General features: G+C 38.7%; 1 pseudogene; it reads left to right on the forward strand.

Annotated features, from left to right (window-relative positions):
- LOC140523232 (cytochrome P450 4X1-like) overlaps positions 1–23,571 on the forward strand; it is a 30,475-nt pseudogene extending 6,904 nt beyond the window's left edge.
- Positions 23,572–23,898: the final 327 nt, after the last annotated feature.

Below are 23,898 nucleotides of genomic sequence, written 5' to 3' on the forward strand. Positions count from 1 at the left end.
TTCCACCTAATGTGAGCTTTTTCTGCCCCTTTGCTTAACTTTACAGATCCCAAAACGAATGTGATCTACAAATTCATGATTCCCTGGATTGGTAAGTATCTGTGATCAGTTTATTCTTCTTTGTATGGATCAACAGTATGCCATAGCAGCTAAGAAAGGAAGCAACGATGTTCAATTTCATCCAACAAACTTTAATTGAATACTTACTGTTTGCCAGGTGTGGTGCTAGGTGCTGGGAATACAAAGAAAAAGCAAAATGAAAACCTAGTCCCTGCTTAATGTTACAATAAGTAACCTTAAAGAAGTTTTGAAATTCAAGGTAAGCAATGCATACCCATCTAAGAAAATATAAACTAAACAAAATAATTTCTGAAATAGTGAGAGCTAGCATCTGGGGAAAATAGAGTCATATCCAGGAGCACCTAGGAGGTGCCGCTAGGTGGCACCATACTGCAGAGTGGAAAGCTTGGAGTTAAGAAGACTCATCTTTATGAATTCAAATATGTCCTCAGATACCTACTAGCTGGGAGACCCTGGGGGAGTCACTTAACCCTACTGGCCTCAGTTCAATGAGCTGGAGAAGGAAATGGTAAACTAATCCAGTGTCTTTGACAAGGAAACCCTAGGTGGAGTCACAAAGAGTTGGGCATGACTAAAACTAAACAACAGCAACAAATGTGAAAGAAGAGTCCTGCCTTCAAGGAGTTTATACTCTACTTGGAGAAGACAAACACAGAAAGAAGCTGAAAGAGAGAGAAGAAGAGGAGGCATGGTGAAGTCAGTCAGAAAAATCTCAAAGTAGTGCAGCCAGGTGAGAAATGAGAAGATGTCTGAGCTGAGGTCTCTCCTTAAATGGAGGTTTAAAATTCATTACCACATCCTCGAATCAGAGAGGCAGAGGGTAGTGATGAAATAGAGTATCCAGGCTGATGAGATTTATTCCAGTAGGAGGAAAGGTGGTAGGAAGTATGGGACTGACAAATGATGAGTTCAGTTTAGATATGTTGTGTTTGTGGTATTTCCAGGACACTTGATTTGAAATGTCCTGGTAATGAATATAAAACTACAATTCAGAGAGGAATATGCCCAGAGATGATAATTATATCCATGGAACTAATGAAGTTACCAAAAGAAAGAGTATAGAAAGAGAAGAGAAGAGAAGAGGGCCTAGAACAGACTATGGAGCACCATAATAGACCTGGGAGGGGTGTAATATGATTGATAATCCAGGAAGAGAAATTGATGAGTGGTTAGGTAGGAGGAGACCTAGGAGACAATATTATTATGGAAACTCAGAGAGGAGAAGATGGTCACCATTGTCAAATGCAGTAGAGTGAGCAAGATTAGAACCGTTAAAAGAATGTTAGATTTGGCAAGTAAGAGAAGATTGGAGAGAACAGTTTCATTCAACTGATGAGATTAGAAACCAGATTGCAAAAGGTTGACAGTGAATGAGAGGAGAGAAAATGGAAGCAGTTAATGTAGAAAAAGTTTTCTAGGTATTTGGCTGAGAAAGGGAGGAGAAATTAAGCTTGAATGGATGACAGAGTCTTGTAAAAAAATTATGCAGTTGTTTTTTAAGGATGGAGAAGAGGAGGATGTGTGAAAGCATTAGGGGAGAAATCAGTAAATAAAGGAGTGGCTGGAGTTTAGAGAGATGGACCATGATTGAGGATAAGTACAGTGCATAAGATATAAGGCCAGGGAATCAAAGGCGAATACGGGAGGTTTGGGCCTTGGTAAGCAAAAGGCCAATCTCATTGTCAGAATGAACAGTCGATATCAAGGAATTCTGAGATGAAGAGAAAGGGAGGAAATGAAGCTCCCATTGAATGGCCTTAATTTTCTCTGTAATGTAAGGGGCAAGATCCCTGGAAAGGTAGATGGCAAAGAGCGAAGTGTGAGATGTTCAAGGAAAATTTTAGAATAGTTTTGTGGGGATTTTGATAGGGAATAAATTAGGGAACAATCAAAGTGTTGCCTTGCAATGGTGAGGGCCCAGGTGAGATGGAATAACATGAATGTATTGTATACATAAACAGAATGATTGTGGGACTTCCTCCAACTCCTTTTAGGAGCTGAGTGGGAGGAGGAAAACAGTTGTTTGGACTGTGCCAGGATGGGAGTTTGGCAAGAGATGACTGGTAAAAAAGGGTTTAGAGAGCAGAGGAGAGCATAGAGCTGAACTGACTAAAAACTATAGGGTCAAAATTTGAAAAGGAAGAAAGGAAAGTCATAGCATGGCTAATGAGCATGACCTTAGAAAGTATTAGGAGGTGGAGGGATTAGATGTCTCAAAGAGAGGGAATAGACTTACCAGAGGTGAGGAACAAAGAAGGATGGAATGATAGGCTGTAATTGAATAGAAAAAGGTCAGATTTTTAATTAAGTGGAATACATGTGACTAATGGTGAAATTTGGTGTATAAATGGAGTAGTAATAAGAATCAGAGGCATAAATAATGAGTGAACCAATGAACGGATCATAGCAACAAAAACTATGATAGAGGATAACAAGTGACTATAGCCAAATTCTTGGGATGCTATTAAAGAAGTCCTCAAAAGAAAAATCACCTCTCTGAAAACATGGTAGCAAAATGGAAAAGTACAGGGTTAATAAACTGAATATTCAGTATTAAAATATGAAGTCAACAGACTAACAAACCCCAAGTGAAAAACAAAATGGAAAAATTAGAGGAGAAAAACACTAATTGGAAACTAAAAAGCATATAGAACTGATCAAACTAAAAGCTGATTGTAACAAAATTGATTAGCCCTTTGACAAACTGATTAAAAGGAAGTTTAGGAAAAATCAAATGACTTGGTTTAAAAAAAATGAGGAAAAATCAGAACAGAGAAAACAATGGGAAAAATATTTTTGGATTGTATCATCACAAACTATATATCAACGAACATGAAAATTTTAAAGAAATAAAGGAATATGCAAACCAGATATAAAATACCCTATTAACAGGATAGGAAATAGAAACATTAAATAACCCAATTGAGGGAAAACAACTCAAATAAGCTATAAGGAGCTACCAAAGTGGGGGAAGGAAACACTCAGTCCAAATGAATAAAAAGGTGAATTCAATTACACATTTAAAGGATAATTTGGTCTTTTACTGTTCAAGTTATTCTGAAAAATCTGGAAAGAAAACATTTTACCATGCTCATTCTATGAGACACACATAATCCTACAGCCTCTATCAAGGAAGGACAAAAGAAAAAAGAGAGCTCTAGACCAACAGCATTAATGAATTGATTCCAAAGTTTTAAATGAAATCTTAGCAGAATGTCTACAGAAACATTGAAAATACAGTTGTGATTAAGTTGAATTTTTATCAAGATACAAGGATGCTTCAGCATAATAAAACAAAACAATTAATCATATTTTTAATATATGATTGATTTATTTTTCAGTTTTCAACATTTATTTCAACAAGAATTTGAATTCCAAATTTTCTCCCCATCTCTCCCCACCCCCACCCAAGGACAGCATGCACCCCATCCACCCCTTTGCCCAATCTGTCCTTCTTTCTGTCACTCCCCCCTTCCATCCTCTTCCCATCTATTTTCCTGTAGGGCAAAATAGATTTCTAAACCCCACTGCCTGTACATCTTATTTCCCAACTGCATGAAAAGCAATTTTTGACATTCATTTTTAAAGCTTTGAGTTCCATATTCTCTCCCTTCCTTCCTCCTCACCCACCCTCAATGAGAAAGCAAGCAATTCAATATAGATCATACATGTGTAGCCCTACAAAACATTTCCATAACAGTTATGTTGCAAAAGATTAACCAGATTTCCCTTTGTCCTGTCCTGCTCTCCATTCATTCCATTCTCTCCCTTGACCTGTTCCCCCACAATAGTGTTTGCTTCTGATTATCCCTTTTCCCAACTTGTTGTCCCTTCTATTATCTTCCCTCTCCTATCCTCTGACCCAATGCCTTTCTACAAGGTAAAATAGATTTCCATACCCAACTGAGTGTGTGTTATTCCTTCCTTAAGCCAAATCCCATGAGAGTAAGGCTCACTTATTCCCTTTCATATACATAAGTATATATGTATATATTGTTGTTGGTTGTTGTGTTCATCGTTTGTTTTTGAAGAAGATCATGATATCAGAGAAATGATGACATAACTTGCACTTGACTTTGTTTTGAGGGAAGGGTACGCAAGGTGACCAGCCTCACTTTCTCCTCCTGAGCCATCTGAATCCAGTGACCAAATTTTCATCAGGATGAATATATTCCCTCTAACTATTCTAATACTGGTAAAGGTCTCATGAGTTACAAATATCTTTCCATGTAGAAATGGAAACTTCAGTTTTATTGAGTTCCTTATGCCTTCTCTTTCCTGTTTACCTTTTCATGTTTCTCTTGATTCTTGTATTTGAAAGTCCAATTTTCTATTCTGCACTGATCTTTTCAACAAGAATGCTTGGAAGTCCCCTATTTCATTGAAATTCCATTTTTCCCTTAAGTATCATACTCAGTTTTGCTGGGTAGGTGATTCTTGGTTTTAATTCTACCTCCTTTGACCTCTGGAATATCATATTCCAAGCCCTTCTATCCCTTAGTGTAGAAGCTGTTAAATCCTGCATTATCCCAATTGTATTTCTGCAATATTTGAATTGTTTCTTTCTGGCTGCTTGTAACATTTTCTCCTTGACCTGGGAATTCTGGAATTTGACTATAATATTCCTAGGAGTTTTCCTTTTGGAGTCTCTTTCAGGTTGGTGGATTCTTTCCATTTCTATTTCACCCTCTGGTTCTAAAATATCAGGACAGTTTTCCTTGATAATTTCTTGGAAGATGATGCCTAAGTTCTTTGTTTATCATGGTTTTCAGGTAGACAAATAATTTTTAAAATTATCTCTCCTGGATCTATTTTCCAAGTCAGTTATTTTTCCACTGAGATATTTCACATATTTTTATTCTTTTAGTTTTGTTTTATAATTTCTTGATTTCTCATAAAGTCATTAGCTTCCATCTGCTCCATTCTAATTTTTAAAGTACTATTTTCTTCAGTGAGCTTTTGGACCTTCTTTTCTATTTGGCCAATTCTACTCTCTAAGACATTATTCTCCTCATTGTGCTTTTTGAACCTCTTTTGCCATTTGGGTTAGTCTATTTTGAAAGATGTTATTTTCTTCAGTATTTTTTTTGGGTCTCCTTTAGCAAGTTGTTGATTCATTTTTCATGATTATTTTGCATTGCTCTCATTTCTCTTCCCAATTTTTCCTCCACCTCTTGATCTTGATTTTCAAAATCCTTTTTGAGCTCTTCCATGGCCTGAAACCATTTCATATTTTTTGGAGGCTTTGGATGTAGGAATCTTGACCTTGCTGTCTTCCTCCAGTTGTATTCTTTGGTCTTCCTCTGGTTGTACACTTTGATCTTCCTCATCCAAAAAGATGGAAGAAAATACCTTTTCACCAAGAACATAACCTTGAAACCTGCTCCAGTCTCATCTGTGCCAGCATGGCCCATGCTAGGCTCCTCTCTGCTCCAAGCCCAACTCTGGTATGATAGATACTTTCTGTCTGCCTTTCAGGTTGCCTTGGGCTGGAAATCTGTTTCACTCCATCATTTTGTGGCTTCTGCTGCTTTATAATTTGCTTAGAATCATTTCTACAGGTATTTTAAGGGCTTTAGGGGAGAACTTGAGCAGGTCCATGCTTCTGCTCTACCATCTTGGCTCTGCCCCCAATAATTAATCACATTAAAAATAACAAGAATCATGTTGATTTATTAAAAATACAGGAAAATATATTAGAGAAATGTAATACCAATTTATGCTCAAAAATAAAATGCTACAAAGCATAGGACTAGAAGGACTTTTAAAAATATTATTTAAAATGTATATATGTAAAAGTAAAATACAGCATCCTATGCCATGAGGTAATGCTAGAAGTTTCCCAATAAATATAAGGTACCCTCCTTCCCCACAGTTACTTGACATAGTTCTAGAAATGCTGTTGTTGTTCAGCGTTCCATTCCTGAAGAGGACCAAAGACATCATGAGGGTGAAGTCTTGACTCATGCATGAATTGGATTTAAATGAGGCAAAGTTGAGTCAGCTTCACTGTCTCCTCCAAAGTCACTGAAGTCCAGTAGCAAGATGTTAGTAATAGTATTAAGGAAAAGAAATTAAAGGGAGGAAAAATAAAGGAATAGTCACATTAAAAGAGGAGAAAAGCTATCCCTGTTTATTATAATTTAGGCAGAAAACTCTAAAAAATGAGCAGAGAATCTGAGATAATACCTTCAACAAAACAGCAGGATACAAAAGAAACCCACGAAGATTAACAACAATTTATATATCAGTAGCAAAAGTCATCACACAGAAAAAGACAGAATTGTGTGCATACACACATTTGTATATGTGTGTGTTTGTGGATAGGAGTGAGTGTATACAAAAACAGACAGATATAAATATAGATGGCATAGATATAGCTGTGGATAAGGAAGAGGATGTCAGTGGAGTAGATTGATGATAAATGGATGGATAAAACATTTATTAAGTGCTTAGTAAGCAAGAAAACAAGACTATCTCTACCTTCTAACAAGGCAAGAAAACAATATTAAGAGGAGCAATAGAGAATATTTGCACAGGGGCAAAACGCAAGGAAATCTTGACATTTTGTTTGGTCTGGGCAGTGATGTCATTGGTGTAACCCAGTTAGAACTGCTATTATCTCTTAAGGAAAAGGCCTGTTGGTCTTGGATGGTGAGAAGTGGCACATCCACCAGCGTCTGGTGACTCCAGCCTTTCACTTCAACATCCTGAAGGACTACATCCACGAAGTAAAGAACTCAGTCTGTGTGATGCTGGTGAGAGAACAGGCTGACCAAGGGCCCCACAGAGTATTCAACAACCATGAAGAAATGGAGCCTTTTGAGAGAGAAGCATCTGCTTCTGTGTCTAGTAATGTGCTAGAAAATTTAAGAGAGATAAAGATGGAGGTGTTAGCCAAGACTAGACTAATTGGCTTTATAGATTATTCCCTTCAGTTTTGGAATTTCTGTGATACCTACAGTACTTTGTCTCACTGGAACCTCACAACAATTTTGTAAGGAGGATACTGCAGGTATTATCCCTCTCTGACATTCTCTGATCCAGAATCTTCCTTATAGAATTGATAATGAGAGAATAAATAAGCAATCTAAGACTTATACTATAAAGCTTTTATTAACACAAAATATTAATAAATAATATATTAACATACAGTATATTTGTTAATTTATATAGTGTTTTTCACATAATATCTTAATATATTTAAAATAATATAAACATAAAGGTAAACTCTTTTGTCCATGATCACATGAGTAAGCCACAGATTCAGTAGTCAAATCCAGAGGGGAAAAAGGAAAGGAGAAAAGGGAGGAGGAGCAGAGACAGAGAACAATGCCATGTGCAAACAGATAAACAAAAAGAAAGGTTCTTGTATAGCAGTGATAATGCAGATCTTCCTCTCCCAGGATAAATGGGAAACACTAAGAACCGAGGATAGTTCCATGGACATATTCAATACTATCTCTTTCATGGCCCTGGACAGTGTCCTGAAATGTACATTCAGTGTCCAGGATTTCACAGAGGATAAAAGGTCAGTGGCAATGGGCACTTAGGATGAGGACCAAGTATGGACCATCACCCTATCCCCTGGTAACACATTATGTCTTCTCCCCTTGCAGCTTCTTGACCACCTACTTCCAGAATATTAGCAAGCTCTCAGATTTCATTTACCGTTGCAAGTACAGCTTCTTCTATCACAATGACTTCATTAATAAATTGAGCTCTGACTTCCGGGAGTTCCAAGCTCTCTGCCAAGAAGTACAGAAGCAACCAGGTATTTCTTGAGATGTGGCCTAGCCATAGATGCCCCCTGGTTCATATCCTACTACTGTTTGGTGTGATGCAGTGCTCCTGGTGTCATAGAATCTGGGTTCAATTCCTGACTGACTAACTACTTGTGTGCCCTCTGACAAGACACAATATCCCTTGACCTCTATCTCCACCACCATAAAATGAGAAGAGTGGACTAGAAAGACTCTAAGATCCTTCTAGTTCTAAATTTATTAGGCTATGATTGGCTGGGATACTCAGTGTAATTCAGTACAAGAAGAATGTAATAAATACCTTCTATAAACCAGGCTCAATGAGACCATCCCCTGATGATGTACTTACCAGGTGCATTTTCAAATGGAGATGGCGAGGGTTGAGGGGTGCATCTAAATACAGTGGCTAAGTACCATTGTATCCTTGCTGTATTACAGCAAAGCAAACCTCTTTTGCTAAATGTTCAGTGACTTGCAAATGCCTCACTTCATCCCAACATTGAACCTGAACTGAGTGTGCTGGCATTAGAACCACACCTATGACATGCCTATACACTGATTCCAAAACCTACCTTTCTTCCCAACCTACTAGCAGTATACTAGCAATATCATAGATCTCAGTCACTCTTATTCAAAACCAATGGGAAGGCACTTCCAAAGTATTTAGTCCAACCAATGCCTAATCAAGAATCTCCTTCTATAATAACTAACAATAAAATAATAAGAGACACTACTCAAGGCACTAATTAAGTGTCTTTTAAGAGGCTGGGTATCAGTTTTCTAGGTTATATTGTCCTAGAGTGCCAAGTACCAACAGGAAAGTCACTTGAGTCTCATAGCAGGTTGTCAGATGTCTCTCAGGGTCTTTGTCAATAGCAGGATCCATGGTTCCTAGGTAACAAATATGTTCTTTCCCCTCTCCCTGAACAGCAAAAGTCATCGAGGATAGGAAGGCAGCCCTCAAGAATCCAGGGGGACAGGACAAGATTCAAAAGAAGAAGAAGTACATGGATTTCCTAGACATTCTCTCATAAGCCAGAGTAAGCCTGTAAAACTTCAAAGTAAAATGACTACCTAGTGCGTCCAGGCACTTGGAGATGCAGAAACAAAAATGAAAAATTCAGGCCATCAAGAAACTTCTATTCTATTAGAAGACTATGCTATTTGGGAAATCAGATAAACAGACTGGTAGCCTGAAATGCTAAATATTTCACTGAATGGTGAATAGCCTAGGAAGATTCCCAGCTCTATTTGGCTGAAAGGTTGTTCTAATTTCACCACTTTCTCTTTGTAGCTCATTCTCTTATTAATTCATTTAAAAGTGCTTGTTGTATGTAATAAAGACCATGCTAGATATTTGGGAAGGTACAATATTAATTAAGATGGAATCCATGTCCTCCACATGCTCAGTCTAGTAAAGGATGTGCTATGTAGTATTACAGAGGATATTAAATTATTAAAGACAGTGCTCTGTGAAATGCAAGGGAGGAGAGGCAGTCATCATCAACAGACTGTTCCATGCATGAAGTCACTTAGGCTAAGTGACCCAAGTCTGAGGCCTCATCCAGAGAAAGGACCAAGATGTGTTGGTTCCAGAAGACATTGGGACCCTCAAGTCAGGTGAGATGGGAATTGGAACATATTGAGGGAAAGAGCGTTAGGAAACATGAACGTGTGTAGACGAGAAGGAATGTTAACAGCAGATCTCAGAAGGTCAGCAGGGTCCTGAAATCAGAGCCTGTTTGTGGCTTGAGGGTTTCTCCCTTTACAACTATGATTTTTCTTACAGTCATTCTGAAGATTGGTAGACAGAATCAATCCATGGCACTGGCCTTGCATAAGGCTTTTTTGACTTTATTAGGATGAAGAGGGAAAAGGTTTGACAGATGAGGAACTAGTGGCCGAAGTAAATACATTCATGTTTGCTGGTCAAGACACCATAGCCTCTAGACTCTCCTGGACTTTATACTGCCTGGCCATGAACCCAGAACACCAGAAGAAATGTAGAGAAGAGATCCAAGGTGTCCTGGAAGATGGAAACTCCATAACCTGGTAAGAGTCCCAAAGAGTCAATCCTGACTCCTCAGTTGGTCATTTGGTTTTTGCCAACACTCATCCTTAATTCTTCAGATCCCCTTGGTATGTCCCAGTTCAGTTGGAAATGATTAGTCTCCTCAAAGAATATGAGAAGCTCAAGACCCTCCCTCCTCCACCAAATGTAAGTGCCTCCTTCCCTCTGGCCTAAGTCCCTTGGTAAGATAAAATCTCAATACAGCAATGACATTAATTAAGCTTCAATTTAATATCCATTAAATTAATATCTATGTGTTAGAGCCTGTGCTGGAGACAAAGGGAGATACCAAGATACCTACAACATAAGCTCTGCTACCAAAGAGCTTAAGGAGTGTTAAAAGGACAGAGACACAACTAACTACAATTTCCCATTGGATATATCATTAGTATCTTAAACTCAACATGTCCAGAACTCAACTTCTTATGTCCACCTCCTGAACTTTTCCTTCCTTTAGGTTTCCCTACTCCCATTGAGCCCACCATCATTTTCTTTAACTTTAATTATCTTTGACTCTTTCTTTTTTTCTCAATCAATCACTGCCCCCACCAGGACCAATCAGATATCAAGTCTTGCTAATTTTACCTCCGCAACATCTCTCATATTTATTCCCTTCCTTCCATTCTCATAGACTCTACTTGCTTAGATGCTTATAATAGCTTCCTACTTTTTAACTGGTTTCCCACATCCAGACTCTCCACTCTGAAATCTATCCTCCACAGAGCTGCCAAAATAATATTCCTAACCCCTAGTTCTGACATGTCACTCCTCCCTCACAAACTATCAATGGCTCCCTATTGACTATGGAATAATATATGTTTTTCATTCTGACAATTCTGGCTCTCACTGATTGGCCAATAATAGATCCTAGACCAAGTCTCACTTACTCATTGTCTGAGTTTTTGATGGTTCAAAATGAGTGTAACTAGCAATTGTTTCTGTTCTAGCCAGAACTCTGAGGGTCTTCCCCTCCAAGACTGATTCTTTTGTGAAGGCAAAATAGGCCATCTTTGGCTTCCATTCTTCCCTAGCCCTTAATCACTGAATGGGTGTTGCCTCTGACAAACTGACAGCTTGGAGAGATCTAACTTAAAAAGGTTAAGGTCTCCCCCGCATCTGTAGCCATTGCCAGTTGTCCTGACCTATGCCTTGCCATTGAACTCTGATGACTGATGAGGAGAGAGTGAGGTTGATGACTTTGCATGGTTTTGCCTAACTCAAATCCAATTCACTTGCAAGTCAAGACATCAGCCTCCCGATGTCATTGCTCCTCTTTGAGAACAAAGGACAAACAACAAGAAGTGGAGATTGTCCAAGTAAGGGCTTATTTTTTTTTTTCAGGGTAGGTGAGACATGGTTCATATTTTTATTTATTAATTCAATGGCCTTTTCTTTTTGCTTTCAATTTTGTTAATCTCTCCTTTGATTTTCAGGATTTCTATTTTGATGTTTTATTGGAGATTTTCATTTTTTTAGACTTTTTTTTAAGTTGTGTGCCAGGTTCTTTCATCTGGTGTTTCTTTCATTAAAGAAAGCATTTAGCGATTTAAAATCTCACCTAAGTGTGGCATTGGCTGCATGCCAATTTTATTATTTGTCTCAATGTTGTCATAAATATTATTGATTTTTTTCTATAATTTATTCTTTGATAGACTCATTCTTTAGGATTGTTTGTTTTCAATCAATTTTTAAATTTTTTATTCATTTTACATTTAAGTACAAAATCAGAAAAGAAAAAAGAATATTTCCGTAGATACAGCACAACATAAGAGACAAATCAATATAAAACAATAAATTTCCAATTCATTTTTAATGTTTGCTTTAAAATCTGTTCATTTATTGTAAATTTTGTAGGATTATGATTAATGAAAAATAATATAAAAATAATTGCATTTAATTTTTCTGGTGTTCAGCATTTGCTTGTGAGGTTGATACATTCTAATAAATGGTCAATTTTGTGAAGGTGCCATGTGTAGTGGAGAAATAGATATACTTCTATTCCTATTAATATTCTCTAGAGGCTATCAAATCTAACTTTTCTTAAATTCCCTTCAGTTCCTTTAATTTCTTTTTGTTTATTTTTCGTTAGCTATATCTAGGTCGAAGAGGTATAAATTGAACCCATAACACACTCTTAACTTTTACTGTCTATTTCTCCCTTTAACTTAACTTTAATTTTGAGAATTTAGATGCTATTTGTTGCATATATAGATATAGACGTAATGTTGTTATTATTTCATTGTTTATGACACCTTTTTGTAAAACATGGTATCCCTGTATATCTCCCTTGATCACATTCATTTTTGCTGTTGTTTTCTCTAAGATCATGGTTGCTACCCCTCTCTTTATTACTTGAGCTGAAACATAATAGAATCTACTCCAGCCCCTTATTTTAACTTCATATTTTCTGCTTTAAATGCTTCTTGTAAACAACATATTGTTGGATTCTGGTGTCTAATCCATTCAGCTATCTTCCTTTTCCATTTTATGAGTGAGTTCACATTAATAATTATATATAACAATAATAAATAATTATAATTTCTAAATGTCTATTTTCCTCCATCCTATTCTCATATTCTTCCTTCACTTTTGTTCTATTTCATTTTTAATAGATTAAATGTTGGTTTGCTTCTGAATAATCCCTCCTTAAATATATATTCTCTCCTATTCCCTCCCCTTTCCCTCTTGTTCCTCTGTTCAATGCAATGTGTTTCTGTAACCTATCCCATGTGTGTGCACTGCTTGGACCAGTTCACATGAGAATAAGATTCAAGTGTTGTTCACTGCCCTTCACTCCCTCCTCCTTGTTATATATACTTTTGCCTACCCTTTATTTGAAGTAATTTTCTACATTCCTCTTATCCCCCTGCCCAGTGTATTTATCTTCCCCCTTTCTCATTCTTCTTTTAAAATCTTCAGAATATTACAGAATCATGTTTTCTGTCTAATTACATTCACTCTATGATCCCAGATGATGATAGGGCTACATGAATTATCCTTCTGTACAAGAATCCAAAAAATTCAACGTTATCCGGTCACTCATGAATGCTCATCCATCTTTGCCTTTTTGTGTTTTTCTTGACTCGTGTGTTTATTTGTCATTTTTTTCTCAACTTTGTTCTCAACAGGAACATTTGGAAGTCCCTTATTTAATGAAAAATTCAATTGTTTTTCACTATAGAATCACGTTCAGTTTTACTGGGTTAAGTTATTCTTGATTGTAAATCTAGATCCTTTGCATTCTAGAAGGCCATATTCCAAGTTCTCTACATATTTAAAGTATTGGCTACTATGTCTTGTGTGATCCTGACCGTGGATCCTTGGTACTTGAATTATCTCTTTCTGGATGCTCATATCATTTTTTTCTTTAACCAAGAGCTATGATATTTGTGGAAGTTTTCACTCTAAGGCTTCTTTCAGGGAGTGAACAGTGAATTCCTTTAATTTCTGCTTTGCCCTCTTGTTTGGAGAGATCTAGACAATTGTCTTTTATAACTTCTTGAAATATATCTATGCTCCTTTTTTTTGGTCATGGCTTTCTGGTAATCTGATGATTCTTAAATTATCTCTTCCCAGTAAATTTTCCAGTTCAGTTATTTTGGCTATGAGAAATTTCACATTTTCTTATTTTTTGAGTCTTTTACTTTTGTTTTAAAATTTCTTGATGTTTTTTGGATGCGGTAGATTAAATTGGTCAATTCCAAGTTTCAAAAAGTGTTTTTTTCTTGGGTAAGGCTGTCTATCTTTTGGTCCAAGTTCTTAGTTCTCTTTTCAAATCTTTGTCCTCTCATTTTTTCCCTCATTTTTCCTCTACCACTTTCATGTCATTATAATCTATCTTCTGCCTCAACTGCTCTTCAAATACTTGAAAATAATTAATTAATAATTTTTTAAATGTATTAAGCACTTACTATGTGCCAAACACTAGAGACACAAATATAAAAGACAATCCTTGCTCTCAAGGAACTTATCTCCTAATAGAGGAAGACAAGAGAAATAAAGGAGGGATATGTTGATTTGGAAAATCATAAGAATATGAGTAATTCCATTGGGGAGTGTGTATTTTTGTATTTATTTATATAAATTATTTTTATTATATATTTGTGTGAATATGTATAGGTAGACATGTGTGTATATGTATGTACACACATATATACATATGTGTGTATGTGTGTGTATATATGTATACACACACACATATATACACACATATGACTACATTGGGAGATTGTGTGTGTGTCAGGAAGAGAAGTGATTGAAGCCAAGTTGCTGCTGTCAGAGGGAACCAGCGAGAGAGATTGGCCAGAGCCCAGCCTAGATTCTTTTTCAGATGTGGGTTGGATTAAATATTCTCTGAAGTTTCTTGCAATCCTGAGATTATGGGAATCTGTGTGTGGAATGTTAAAATTGTGCCAGTCCTTGGCACAATAGGAAATCCTAGTTAATACCTTGCCTTCCCTCTTCTTTCCTCTCTGATTTTTCATAGGGATCAACCAGATGCCCTACAGCACCATGTGCATCAAGGAGTCCCTCCAGCTCTACCCACCTGCCCCCACCATAGCCAGGCAACTCATGGAGCCCATCACCTTCCCGGATGGATGCCCCCTCCCTTCAGGTGTGTTTCTGTGTACCCACTCAATTCACTTTCCTTTAGAACTGGTAGCCTTGTGGACCATAAGAAACAGAGCCAGTGAATCTTTGGGTTTCTTGCTAAACCAGGTGAAAACAATGAGAACATGTGGCTCAGACCTGGGTCCCATGCTCAGGGCTCAATGAAGAATTGATTTTTCCAAGGTACTTTATGGACCTGGAGTAAAGTAGCAAAGGCATGGTGAACAGTTTCCAATATTACAGGGAAGGACAGGAACTTCCCAGAAGCACAAGGGACCACAAAGGCTAACTTGTGTAACCCGGACCTTCTGAAATATCTCCAAGTGTTTTTCCTGCTATTAATTGATGGCTTCGAGGTAAGAGAAACTACCACCTCCAGAACTAGGCTGTTCCCCTTTGGTTTGGACCATGAAGAGGCTTTTCCCCATATCTAGACTATGTTGGCCTCTGTGGGACACTTCTGACCCCACTTCCTTCCCCTCTCTCCTCCCCTCCCCCCCAGTTCTTTCTGGAACCAAGCAGGAAAAGTTGAATTTGTCTTGCATGTTAGTTACAGAAGGCCTTCTTGAGGACAGTGGTCCTGTTCAGTCTAAGTCCTTTATTCTCCAGGCTTACATGAGGTGCCTTTGGAATCAATTCTGACTTAGCACCTCTCTTGGGTCTGGGCCTGTGCTGTCCCAAAGTATGGGAGAAGGAAAAGGCACCAGCACTGACAGAGTCAGAATTCATCAGGGCCCACTAAAGATGTCTGAGGCACACAAAATACCCACGACATGACAAGAGAAGAAAACAGCCCTTCATGTTCCAAGGGCGACACGGCCAACGTGTATAATGGGATAGGGGGAGAGGTAGGAGGACACATCTAGTGAGGGGGAGGGGTGTGCACAGGATGGGCATTGGATCTGGGGAGTCTTCAGGGAGGAGACATTCTGACTGTTCTTCACATTTGTCCCTCTATCTCCCATCCCTGTGCCTTTGGACATGCTGATTTCAGACCTTGAATTTAACCTCCCACCTCTCAGAATTCCTAGGCTCTATCAAGATTCAGCTCAAGCATCACTTTCTACACAAAATCTTTCTTGGTCTCCCAAATGCTCTGTCCTGGACCCCTGGACCCCAAATTACCTTTCATGTAGTATTCATGACATATCTATATCCATATATCCATATGTTTATGTATCCACGTCATATATTAAATGTCTATATCACATCATTAAATATATTTATTATAAATGTCAGCATATTAAATATATTTATAGGTAAATATGTCCATGTATTTATGTCTATATATCTGTGACATATCTATGTCCATATATTCATATCTATCATATCCATGTGTTTATATATCCATGGCATGTATTAAATATATCTATAAATTATTATTTATCAAATCATTAAATCATCATATCATTTTATTATAAATATCAATACATTAAACATATTTGTAGGTAACTATATCCATATATATTATATCTATGTATCCATGACATCTACATCCATATATTATTCTATATCTAGATATTTTTACATATCATAAATTTATCTGCAGCTCTCTATTCATACACACATACACACACACACATACATACATGCGTGTATAAGTACATTCTCTCTTCCATCAAGGTTATAGTTCCATGGCATCAAGAACTGTTTCTCTTTTTTCTTTAAATCCCCAGGTACGAAGTTTCCAAAGTAGTTAAAAAAATGTTAATTCTCCTTCTCTTTCTCTTTCTCCCTCTCCCTCCCTCCCCTTCTCTCTCTATCCTTCCCTTTCTTTCTTTCCCTCTATCTTTGTTTCTGTCTTTGTGTATCTCTCTTTCTTCTCTCTTCCCCTTTTTTCCTCCCTCCTTCCTTTTCTCTCTCCCTATCTTCCTCCCCATCTCTTTCCCCTCTCCCTCTCTGTCTCTCCCTCTCTCCCTGTCTAGGTATAATAGTTAGCCTGAACATCTGGGCTCTTCACCACAACCCTGCTGTCTGGGAAAATCCACAGGTATGGTTGTTCCTGACACAAGTACTATCCAGACCTCCTTTTTGACAGCTAGATTTTGCTTTCATATACTTGAAATATTTCTGAGGATATGGACATAAATTCTACTTTTGCTATTGACTACACCCAGGAATTTAGAGAAGCCCCATCCTTAACCTTTCTAGGTTAAATGAAAGAGAAAGACTTAAAAGTCTCTAAGATATTCTTTATTTATAAATCTGTAATAAAATTTATGATCCAAGACTTTCATAGTAGGCACTTAATAAATACCAATTTTCCATCAATCCTAGAAATTCTTTTAAAGAATGGGGTGATTTTCATCAATACAGGCCATCCCTCCATTAACACCAATCACAAGGTATTCACTCTATCAATCAATTACTTAATTGACTCCAGAAACATGGGCTTCTCATATATCATGGGTACAAACCATCTAGCATCTTTGCCATTTCCTTCTCCAGCATATTTTACAAATGAGGAAAGTGAGGCAAAGAAGGTTAAGTGACTTGCCCAGGGTCACACAGCTAGTAAGTGTCTGAGGTCAGATTTGAACTCAGGGAGATGAGTCTTTCTGATTTCAAGGCCCAAAACTCTAATCCATGATGGCTTAGGTCACAGAGGTGGAGAACATATGGGGAACCACATGTGGCCTCCCAGGCCAGAGATTCCTCACCCCTGCCTTAGGATGATTCATTTGAATTCATACATTTTCACCTCCAGTGTTCCTTTGGAACTTTCTATAGATAAGTAGCTAGGGACAAAGATATGAATGACATCTACACCATGGAGGCAAGTTCATCTTGTTGGTCTCCTTGCAATCAGCTGAGGTAGTACCTTTCTACTGTTGAAAATGCCTATTTTTGATTGACAAGATTTCCCCTTTATATTTCACTTTCTTTGTCTTTTAGCCCCTGCAGAACTTCAGATTTTGTTGAAAGGACATACCTCTTCCATGTCCATTTCATGGAATATGTTGGATTGGTTATAGTAGAAGAGAAATGAAGCTACTTAATTCACTAAAGTCCTCCAAAGCTGGAGTGGGGGTGCCTGGCCTGTGTTCTGAGACTTTGCCAGGAGAGAAGACCTCTAACACATCCTACCCACCTAGGCAACTCTTAAGTACCAAGCCTAAGGATGAGTGGTGTTACATGGATCTTATCCCCAAGGACTAGTCAAGAGAAAGGCAGCAAGGCTTGTGACCCAAAGGATGACTGTTAGGTGATAGACTTTTCTTAGCAACTCTGTCTCCAAAGCGATGGAGAAGCAGTGATGGACATAGGATACAGAGGGCCCCCACTAATGAAACACAAACTCCTTGAAGTGCTGATATTGCTAAATTCCAAATTAAACTAATATAGAAACCCGTGATACTGAATATAATTATGGGATGGCCAGGAGAGACTGTGCCCAACATGACCTTTCCTGAATAGCCCAATGAGAAGATGTGCCCAAACTCAGCCTGCCAAGCCAACTCTTCAGGTCTGGAAAAGTCCCCTTCCATCTAAATTATCTCATTCATCGAAACCGTCAAAACTCTACAAGTAAATACTCTCCTTCTTTCCGTGGAGACCCAGTTATAGTTGATCAGGGTTAAAGATCCGATATGTGAAAAGGACTGTTTGTGTCTCAGTTACAACTCAGCTACAACAGACCTGCTCATGGGGTCTCTTTCCTAAGAGTTTCTGCACAGGTGAAAATACCCTGACTAGTTCTAAAGCATCTGTTTGTCCCCAAATGGGTGCAAATACCATTTTGGATAAGGCTTTGAATTTATCAGCAATGTGTTTTTTATTAATGGAATCCATTCATTGTGATTCGCTGTGGTCTCATTGCAGGTCTTTGACCCTGAAAGGTTCTCCCAAGAGAATTATAGCAAGACACATCCTGACGCTTTCTTACCATGTTCTGCTGGATCTAGGTAAGGATACAGCGGTGGGTTATATGGGGGCACTGTGTTGGAAATGTCCAGAAGCTTTATTTGTAAAGCATTCGCTCCCTCAGCTCCCCCTGCTTCCATCTGTCCATCCATTTTTTACCCCCTTGAATTAAAGAAGGTGTTGACTTTTTGCTCCAGTAGCTAGGGCATGCAACCCATGGGGGCATATTCACACATTTGGTTCTCTGTGCTAGGTATTTATTCATCAAACTTATTAAGTTCCTGTACAACTCACAGATGTCTCCGCATTTGGGAGTAAAGAGATAAAAATGAATCAGTCTTTACCCTAAATAATTCTACTAGAGGTGGGTGGAGGGGTCAGGAGGTAGAAATTAGGACAGAGGAGTAAGTGGAAAGAGGACAGACTATGGACAGACTTTGGTTCAAATCCCACCTCCAATGCTTATGATGTGTTGGGCTGTAGTCTCCTCACTTAACCTTTCTTTGTCTGTTTTCTCATCTGTAATTTATACTTAGTGGCATCTGGGGTCCTTTTAAGCTCTAGAACAGTGATTCTAGGATCCCACCCCACTCCCCTAGTTGGAGCACAAAGATAAAAATGATATTATCACTTCCACTTAAGAGTTTACTTTCTACTGGAGGTGGAAATTGGCATCTGAATGTAGATAGGAGGAAATCACAGCCAGAGAACTTGGTTTCAAATTCTACCTGTGCCTTCCCAGGCCTCAGTTTCCTCATCTGTAAAATGTGGGGATTATATTAAATAGCTTCCATGGTCCCTTCCATGTGCACCTATGATTCTACTGAAAGTACAAAGCAGGGAGATGCCAAAGAAAGTTAAAGTAGGGGGACAAAACACTTTCCACGAAGTGTCATGGAGGAAGTAATATCTCAGCTAAATTTTGAAAGACCATTCTGAAAATCAGGGGGAAGTAGGAAGAGACACAAAAAGTAGAATGTCAAGATTGAAGAGCAGCAATTTATGCTGTTTGGCTACTATACAGGGCATGTGATGGGAAGTAATATGGAGAAAAGGCTGGAAAGCTTGAGACTGGATTGTGGAGAGCCTTGAGTGCCAGGTTAAGGAGTTTGCATTTTATCTAGAGGCAGTAGGGAGTGACTGGAGGTCACACAGAAGCATGGGAACTTCACAAAAGGGACTAGTCTATTCCTTAACCTTAAACTATTCCCCTAACTTTAGCCACCCATCCCACAGAGAATTGTGTCAATCAGCTAACCAATAAAACTTAATTAGGCACCTTTCATGCGCTAGGTAGGCCTGTGCTAAGCATGGAGAATATAAAGAAAGGTGAGAGAGGCTCCCTTCCCTCAAGGACCTCACAGTTTAATTGGAGAAGCAACATACAAATAAGATACATAAAAGATAAATTGAAGATAATTGACAGAGAAAAGGTACTAGAATTATGGGGAATCAGGAAAGAATCTTTACTATTAGAAAATAGAATTTAACTAAGACCTGAAGGAGGCCAGGGAAGCCAGGCAGCAGAGATGAGAAGGGACAGAATTCCAAGAATGGGGCAAGCCCAGGAAAATGCCCACAGTTCAGAGACAGTGTGAGACAGCTTCCAGGGAGGAAAAAAGGTAGAAGATTAGAAAGGTAGAGGAGGAGGTATCATGTTATAAATGGCTTTAAGAACCAAATAGAAAATTTCACATTTGATCCTTGAATTGATAGGGAGCCACTGGAGTTTATTGAGTGGGGAGGTAGTATGTGAAAGGCCAGACCTTCACTTTAGGGAGATCACTTTGACAGCCAAGTAAATGGTGGATTAGTGTGGGAAGAGACTTGAGGTGGGGAAGTCAAGCAGCTGGATATTGCAGTAGCCCAGGTGTGAGATGGTGAGGGCCTGCACAACTAAGGAATATGGTGTTTTGTCCTAGAGAAAAGTTTAAGTTTCCTATCAAGGACCTTCACAAGAGTGCTGTTTTGTGAGTGAAGAAAAGGAAACATGCTGTGGATGTTATGAAAGGAGAGTCACCAAGATTTAGTAACCAATTGGATATGAGAGGTAAATGGGAGGAAAGATTCAAGGTTGAAAATCTAGGTGACTAGAAGGATGATAATGCCTGCAGTAGAAATACAGAATTTAGCAAGAGGCATAGGAAGAGACAAGATTAGGAGAGAGATTAGGGCAGGATATGGAGATCTCAGAGTCACCTGCATAGAGATGGCCATTGAACCTGTAGAAGCTGACAAGGTCATCATAACAGTAGAGAAAAGAGAAAAAAATAAGGTTGGAAGATACCCCCAGTTAGGGGCATCAGTGAGTCAGAGGAGAGGAATTTTGAAAATGAGCAGTGTCATGTAAACCTAGAGAGGAGAGAGTATTCAGAAAAGGGCTGATCAGCCATGTCAGATGCTGTAGTGGGTCTTCTTAAACTTTTTCCACTCATCACCCCTTTTCATGCCCAGGCAGTGGTTGTTGGCTTGCATGGCCTGAGGACACACGAAGTGAAAAGTGTACATGCTTTGCGTTCAGAACCAAGACTGCATTGAGGTTGCTCCATGCACCATGAGTAAACACTGCCAGAAACAACTAGGATTTGTTATGCATTTGATTTTGAATTAATTTTTGGTTGTTTTGCATTGGTCGAGAATTGCTACAGAATTCAAGAAAGATGGGGACTGAGAAAAGATCATAAAATTTGGCAATTAAGAAATCATTGGTAACTTTGGAGAGAGCAATTTCCATTGAGTGATGAAATCCTAAACCAGATTGCAAAAGGTTGAGAAGTAAGTGCAAAGAAAGGAAGTGGAAGTAATGAGTGTTGATACCTTTTACAAGGAGTTTGAGAAATGGAAGAGAGATATAGGATGATAGCTTGAGGGAATCAGTGAGGATTTTTATGAGGATGAATACATCTGAACAAGTTTGTAAATAGCAGAAGATCAATTTAAAAGGGAAGGATTAAAAGTTAGAAGGGAGATGGCTGTGGAGGATATATTCCCAAGGAAAAAGAAATGAATGGGATCTAGGGCACAGTTAGAAAGACTGGTGAGAGGGACCATTTCTTCATCTGAGACTCAGTGGTCCAATAATGCAGTAGATGATAAACAACCAGAAGACAGTCTGTAATTGAATGACCCCAGGGCTCTATACTTGGCCACAGGCTGTTTACCATTTTTATGAATAACTTGAATAATGGCACATAGCATATTTAGTAGATATGCGGAACACATAAAACTAAGAGGGATACCTAACATATTGAATGAGAAAGTAGATATACCCACCCCCAAGATATTGGCAGATTAGAATTCTGGGCCAAATCTATTAAGATGAAATGAGAGATCTTTCATTAGCTTGAGAGAATCAGTTTCTCAAGTCCAAGGAAGGAGAAGCATGTCTAGAGTAGTTAATTTGGAAATGATCTGGGGATTTATCCTACTGCAAACACAGACTGATTAAACAATATGGAATAATTAATAGCCCAAAAAGTACATGCAAATTTAGGACATATTCAAATCAATTAAAGTATTCAAACATTTTAAGAGTGAATTTCAATGCCAACTAGGCAGAACACTGGTTAATGAATAATAAAAACAAGAAGCAACAATCCCTGCTTTCAATGAGTGTAAGCCCATTGACTTGGGGCAATAGACACAAGCTATTTCCCTAGAGGGAGAACACCAGTGGCCAGCATTAGTAAAAAACACAAACATCAGGTGGCACCTGAGTTATGCTTTTAAAGAACTGAGGGGTGCAAAGAAAGTGTATTCCAAGTATGGGATAGTGTCTAGGCAAAGGTTTGTTGGCCGGAGACAGAATGTTATGTTGTAGGAGTAGCAGGCAGACCAATTTGGCTAGAAGAGAGTATGTAAAGAAGAATATTGTGAAGTATCTGGAAGTGGAGGCTGCTTAGGAGAGGAAGGGCATCCTAGACTAGGCAGAGAATAGTCCCGCATTACTCTGCCTGGCCAATCCATATGTAGAATATTATGTTTAATTCTGAATGCTGCAGTTTAAGAAAAACATTGATAAGATAGAAGTGTTCAAGAAAGGAAAAGCAGGATGAGACTGGTCATGTTGGGTATGAAGATCAATTGAATAATAAACTAGTGATGTTTAACCTGAGGAAATAAAGACTCAGTGAGGGGTTGGGGGTGGGGGAGGGGATGTTTAGATGTCTTCAAGCTTTGGAAAGGATTTCTTGTGGAAGATGTTGTTCAGTCATTTCAGTCATGTCCTATCTGACTCTTGTGACCCCATTTGGGGTTTTCTTAGCAAAGACAGCAGAGTGGTTTGCCACTTCCTTCTCCAACTCATTTTACAAATGAGGAAACTGAGGCAAACAGGATGCCATGACTTGCCCAGGAACACAGCTAATAAATATCTGAGGCTGGATTTGAATTCGTGAAGATGAAACTTCCTGATTTCTAGACCAATGCTCTATCCTCTACACCACCTAGCTTTCACCTTGTGGAAGATGTATTGGATTTATTCAACTTCACCCCAGACACCAGAACTCGGAGCATTTGGTGTAGGGGTAGGAATTACAAAGAGGCAAATTTAGAATTACAGTGAGAAAATTTTTTTAAAAAACTCCCTGATGAGTAGACCTGTCCTGAAGTGGGAGGGGCACAGGGTATGTCTCCTCCCCAAAAGCGATTGAAAGGCTCCACAGACACAGATGCTGGGATTCTGACCCAGGCATGGTTAGACTAGATGGCCTTCTAAATCCTTTCCAAATCTTAAATTCTGAGATTCTCTGTCCTAGTTTCTTGACCCAGTGATTCTTGGGTACCTTCTGGTCCTTGGTTTACTTCTCTGTAAAATAAGAGAGGTGGACTAGGTGTTTCCTAAATCTTTTGACTTCAGTCCTTTGAACTAAATCCTAGACCCTTTGAACCCTGTAGGAATTTTAGTCTTTCTACTCAAGGACTTAAGACTTCAAAGATGGAGTGACTAGAGGGAAAGGAGAAGCAAAACATGTGTGTATCTTGGTTTCTCTCCCTTTCTTCCCTGTCCCCAGGAACCGCATTGGGCAGCAATTTGCCATGATTCTAATGAAGGTGGGCCTGGCCCTGACATTGCTACGCTTTGAGTTATTTCCAGATCTGGAGAAGCCTCCCATCCTCTCTCCCCAAATAGTTCTCAGGTCCAAGAATGGGATACATCTGTATGTGAAGCCACTCCACTAGCCCAGCTGTAATGTGGTGGTGGATATCATGATGTTCGGCTATAGTCATGGGGGATGAAGTAGGCAGAAGGTTTCAGTCTTTTTCTCTATAGCCTTGGACTGAATTCTATAATTCTAGATCTGGACAGTGCTTGAGGGGCTGAGGGTTTCTGGGGCCTAATTTTTTTTTCCTGCTCAAACCACTATTAATGATGATGATGAACCTGGGTTCCCTGAATATTCACAGCAATAGACCAAGGCTAGGGGATCCTCTAGTGCTGGAAGAAAAAAATACTCAGGGAGTGAGAATTTCTCCACCAATAATCCACAGAACAGATAATTAAATGTG

Source organism: Notamacropus eugenii, chromosome 2 (genome assembly GCF_028372415.1).
Source record: "Notamacropus eugenii isolate mMacEug1 chromosome 2, mMacEug1.pri_v2, whole genome shotgun sequence".
NCBI classification, from domain to species: Eukaryota; Metazoa; Chordata; class Mammalia; order Diprotodontia; family Macropodidae; genus Notamacropus; species Notamacropus eugenii.